General features: G+C 37.2%; 1 pseudogene; it reads right to left on the bottom strand.

The window, feature by feature from the left end:
* Positions 1 to 5,064: 5,064 nt before the first annotated feature.
* Positions 5,065 to 5,679, bottom strand: LOC122728884 (annotated as a pseudogene).
* Between the last annotated feature and the right edge of the window lie 254 nt (positions 5,680 to 5,933).

Below are 5,933 nucleotides of genomic sequence, written 5' to 3'. Positions count from 1 at the left end.
CACTTGACACTTACTAGCTGTGTGACCCTGGGCAAGTCACTTAACCCTCATTGCCCTGCAACAAATAAACAAACAAAAATTCAGGTGGCCTTTTTTTTTATTTCTCATCCTTGTGTACTGCTTTGTAACATTTGTAATGATTTTCTCCCTTCTTCTCCTAGATACTTATTCCTCTCTTGACTTTTGTGACATTACTCTTGTTTTTGTTCCCACTTGTCCTTTTTAGTGTCTTTTGCTGGATAGACCATCATCCATGTTATGTCTCCTAGCTGTGCTTGCACAACGTTTTTCTTTCATTTGGTGACCTAATCTGCTCACATGGATCTCAATAACATCTTGATACTTGTGACTGTCTAATCTTTCCATATCCAGCCCTAGTCTTTTTCCTGAATGGTGCCATATAACCAACTGCCATTGGACATAAGCAAAATGACCGTCCTATAAGTATCTTAAACTCAACATGCCCAATACAGAACTCTTTAATTTTCTCCCAAACAGCAATCCTTTCAGTCACTCAGTTGTGCAACTATGGTGTCATCTTCTATTCTTTACTCTCACTACTGTTCTCCTATAATCACTAACATAATTAAGGTCTTCTTATTTCTAGCCTTGATTATGGCAATAACCTCCTAATTATCCTTGTTTCAAGTTTCTCTTTAATCCATTTTTATATAGTTTCTAAAGTGTTTATTCTAAAAATAGATATGACCATGGCCCTCCCTCATTCACTAAAGCCTAATGGTTCCCTATCACTCCTTGCATAATATGTAAACTCCTCTGTCTGGCATTTAGCCCTTTTACAACCTTTCTTGAACCTACCTGTATACTTTTATTACATATTACTCCCCTTCATACAGTAATAGCAAAATTTTACTTTTTACTGTTCCTCCTATGCAATACTCCAGTTCATATCTTCATGTCTTTTCACTGTCTTTCCTCCTTCCTAATACACACTTGTTCCTTGCCTCCAGATCTTAAAATTATTAGTCTCCTTCAAGCCAAAGCTGGATCTATCTTCTATATCTAAATTTTCTTAATCTACTGAGTTAGTAGTGGGACACACACACACACACACACACACACACACGAACATATCTTTTTTATATATTTACCTACAGATATACTTGTTTGCTCCCCCGACTTAATTGCAAGATCCTCAAGTACAAAAACTGTTTTGCTTTGATTTTTATATATCTAGTAATAAATAAATGGTTGTTTATTGATTGATCGATTAACCAGAACACGCGATTCCCATAGTCATCTATGAAAATTATTATTGTATACTAAAAAAAAAATGCCTAACCAGGAATCTGGTCAAAGTTTAACTTCCATATTGGTTCCTTATGAACTATATCACTGCAGTCTAGTTAATTTACATTTCATATATCATCATATTACATATCTCACAGAATTCTTATGGGTATTATTTGTATATGTAACTAAAAGTGAGCGAATACCCCAGACAAGAAAAAAAAATAACAGAACATTTGTTACTCCTGACAAATTCAAGTTTCCTGGCTAGTATGGACTGAAAGAAATAGTGGATGTGCTTTCTGAAACACTGTAAATAATATCAAAATGAATATGGAGAACAAGAAAGATACCACAAGACTATATAAGGTAAAATATCCAATTTTGTAAAAATTGAAGAAATTAAAGTAGGCAAACTATAGGCCAGAAAACTCCATTTGAATTGTTTCAAAAAGGTCAAATTATTACTAAAGAGATAGCCAATGCCCATCTAGAAGAAAAAACAATAAAACAATGAACACTAAAAGCCAGAATGGCTTCAATGAGAGTGTAACAGAATAATCTAAGATTCATTTTTGTCAGGGTTACTAGCTAATAAATCACCATTCACCTGGGTGCTTCTGACCATTTTTACCTCCCACCATAGCCAGGTTAATGGTAACTGGAGAAGCAGCTCTGATTGGTTTCCACTTCACAAAATAACATGCCTCATATAGGATGAGCTGATCATCTGAAATACCAGCACCATGCTGACTGGCTTAGTTTTTAATACTCAATGTATTCTCAACTCCCTCAGTTGCCTCTTTCCTCCGGAGGTCAGTGGGTAAAGTAATAAGCTCCTCCCAAAGTTGTCCTTTATAAAAATCAGAGATGAGAAATTTCCATTTTCCATCAGCAACTCTGCTTGATTCTAATTCATAGAGTATCATACTCTAGAGGTGGGTACGTCCTGGTGTGCCCTCTCTTCTACCTCCTCTACTTTCAGTTTCCTTTTGTGTATTGTCTGACCCCATTAGATTGGAAGACCCTTGAAGACAAGGACTGTCTTTCTTTTTCTTATTTGCATCCTCTGGCACTTAGTGCAGTTGGTGGCACACAGTAGGGTCTTGATAAATGTTTATTGAATTAAATTTAAAACTATCTGAAGCTGGATTTGAACTCAGGTCTTCTCAATACCAGACCCATAGCTTTATAAACATTTATTTGCCTTAAAATGACTCATTCTCTAATTTACATGCAATAAGAAAATGGGAGGATATATATATATATATATATATATATACATACATATGTAGGTAAAGATGAAACCCTAACTGTCCTTTGTTCCTCTTTACTCCATTAAGTGACTTTTTTTTTTTGCAGGCCAATGGGGTTTAAGTGACTTGCCCAGGGTCACAAAGCTAGTAAGTGTCTGAGGCTGGGTTTGAACTCAGGTCCTCCTGAATCCAAGGCTAGTGCCTTATCCATTGCACCACCTAGCTGCCCCCCATTCATTGACTTTTAAAGTCCCAGAAAGTTCAAGCTTTTCTCTTCAATAAAGCCACTTGTAAAGCAAAATGGAATACATATATACATATATGATTCTATCCATGTGATTCTATATTAATCATTAATTGCATGTCTCTAGCTTAGAAATTAACATGTCCAGTGAACTAGTATACCAGACTTTGAAAATAAATAGTATTACCTCAGCTGCCAAGGGCTCTCTCCTTTAGGAGGTTGGGGGAGAAGTCAACTATATGTATACACACACAAACATATACACATGTATATAAGCACAGAAGTGTATGTAATACATATATGTGTGTAAACATGTGGTGTCCCAAAAGTAGTGATCTAATTTTAAGATTACTAAAGATGGGTGAGTTTGAAGTAAAAATCATTGAATTTTAGAGTTCAAAGAGGATATAGACATAACCTTTCCCTCCAAATTTTTACATATAAAGGAAAGGAAATTTAAATGATTTGCCCAAGGTCACAAAGCTAGTAGAGGAGAGAATTGGGACTCATACACAAGTCACTGAGATCTCAGTGAAATGATCTTTTTAGAATTTAGCCCTGGGGATTATGAGTATATTCCTACCCTCTGAGGGCAATAGCAAAAAGAGAATTCACCTCACAGTTTCAGAAAATTTTCCTCTGCTTAATGGACTATTGTCCTAACCTGCTTAAATGTATTTTAGGAGGGAAGATAAATATGCCAAGTATCATTAGTACTCAGTGAAATCACATAGCTATAGTCAAGAAAACAAAATTCAGAAAAGATCAGAAGTATTTTAGTGCATAAAAAGGAGCCTGAAGAGAGCAGCAATGCATAGAGATTGAAGGCACAATGTGTGATCACACTCACCATTAAACTTAAAGGCTGTGATCTAATATCTGCTTTTTCCCCTGACAAGCCATATAGTAAACAGATAGCACTAACAAAGTCAAATATTAATAACCAAGAACTACAGATCACCAAATCCCCTTTCCCCCAACCAGCAAAACCCATAGAAAATGACACTGACCAAAGCAAATAGAAAATAAAAGTCAAAGCACTTCAATGGTTGACATTTAGGATAGAAGAAAGCACTCATTCCGTTCTTCTAAGCTTCCAAAGTTATAACATTAACAAAAAATAGTGATCCAGAGTAGAAGTTAGTTATAAGATCCTACCCTAAAAGAACAATCCCAGGTTAATTTCTACTTGCTGTTAGATAAAGGTCTTTTAAAACATTCATGTCAACATAAGAGTACCACTAGACATGCTCTGAATGCCTTTGGTCCTATATTTCTGAGAAGCTAAGACATAGTCATCCTTGTAGGAAGAAAGGAAAGCTAGAACAAAAAAAAATCCCTAAGTACCAAAAAAGAAAGGAAAATAAGTCAAAAGGATCTTGAAGGATTTATAGAATCTATTAATTAGTATTAATTAATAGCCTACTATGTGTCAGGCACTATGCTAGCTTCAGGGAAAGAAATAAAAAGAAAGAATTCCTACTCCCAATGAGCTTACAATATAATGGTGAAGACAACAGGGAACTAATACAAAAAATATGTTCAGAACAAATATAAAGATACTACAAAGTGGTTAAATGTGAAATAATTTGACAGGGAGAGCACCAGCAAGTTAGGTGATTCAGTGGTGATCAGGAAGGTGGCAGTTGAGCTGCTTCTTAAAGGAAAAGAGGGATTCTGTGACCTGGAAGTAAGGAAAGAATATATTCCTGGTATGAGGGAGATTGCCTGGTCTCTCACACAATGGTGAGACATAAAGTGTCATGTTTGAGGAGAAAAAAGTGAAGGCAAATTTGACTTTAACACATGCCGTAGAAAGGAAAATAATGGCTAATATGATTGGAAATATATGTGGCAAAAGGTTGTGAAACAGTAAGTAAACAGAGAAGGGGCAGCTAGGTGGTGCAGTGCATAGAGCACCAGCCCTGGATTTAGGAAGATTTGAGCTCAAATCCGGCCTCAGATTCTTGACACTTACTAGCTGTGTGATGCTGTGCAAGTCACTTAACCCTCACTGCCCTACAAAAAAAATTTTTTTTTAAAGTAAAGAGAGAAAAATATATTGGATTGTAAAGAAAATAGGAAGCCCCAGCAGCTGATCAATTAGGAAAGTGCCATGATAAAATCTGAGCTTACAAAAAATTGCTTTGACAACAGCCTAGAGAATAAACCAAAATAAAGAAAGATGAGTAGAGGAGAAATAATTAGGAGGATATTGAAATACTCTAGAAGAGAGATGATCAAGTCTTTTTTTTAAACAAGGTCCTAAATCCCATTTATTAAACATTAAGTTTACAAATTAATGAACACCAATTAGCAGTATTGATGAAGTTGGAGAGTATTGAGCCTTCTCCTAGCAGCACGAGGAGACTCTCCATTGGTATGCTGGGACTTGTTACCCTTTTCAAGACCCTGGATCTTCTGGCCAGTTGAGGTAAGCCCCCACATCTCTCTGTGTTTGTGTACTGGCTTGGTGATCCATTGAGGGTCAGGGTTTTGCCTGACAGCTTTATGGAATGGATCAATAAGAATAACCTCGAAGAATTTGTAAGTTGAATCTTCACCCACTCAGTAGGAGTTCAAGACTCTCAGTGCCCCACAATGGCAGCCAGCACACTCTTCTGCTACAGACTGAAGGCTCCTGACAAACTTCATCTGACTGACACCATGATGCACAGGTTTACCATAGATTACACCCTTGCTAACTGAATGCTTTTGGTCACTATGGCAAATGAAAATGTGGTAGATGACATAACCTTGTTTGGCCTTGTAGACCAGTCAGTGGGCCTTATCTGGTTTAGTGGGCCAAGGGGCCTGGTGCAGGGCCGACAGCTGGTGGTACTGCTAGCATCACATGTGCAGCAGGAACTGCTTGACATCCTACTGCTTATTCCTCCATAGCTCCTGGATGTATTTGTAGGTCCCCATGCTGGCTCATGCTTACCTGCCCCAGATGGTTTCCTCAAACCAAAAAAGGAGATAATAAAGTTTTTTTTGTTGTTGTTTTGTTTTTCTGTTGCAATGAGGGTTAAGTGACTTGCCCAAGGTCACACAGCTAGTAAGGGTCAAGTGTCTAAGGCCGAATTTGAACTCAGGTCCTCCTGAACCCACGGCCAGTGCTTTATCCACTCTGACACCTAGCTGCCCACTGAAGTCTTAAAATAAAGTAGTGGTTCTAAAAG

Source organism: Dromiciops gliroides, chromosome 5 (assembly GCF_019393635.1).
Source record: "Dromiciops gliroides isolate mDroGli1 chromosome 5, mDroGli1.pri, whole genome shotgun sequence".
NCBI classification, from domain to species: Eukaryota; Metazoa; Chordata; class Mammalia; order Microbiotheria; family Microbiotheriidae; genus Dromiciops; species Dromiciops gliroides.
This window is presented reverse-complemented; position numbering and strand designations above follow the sequence as displayed.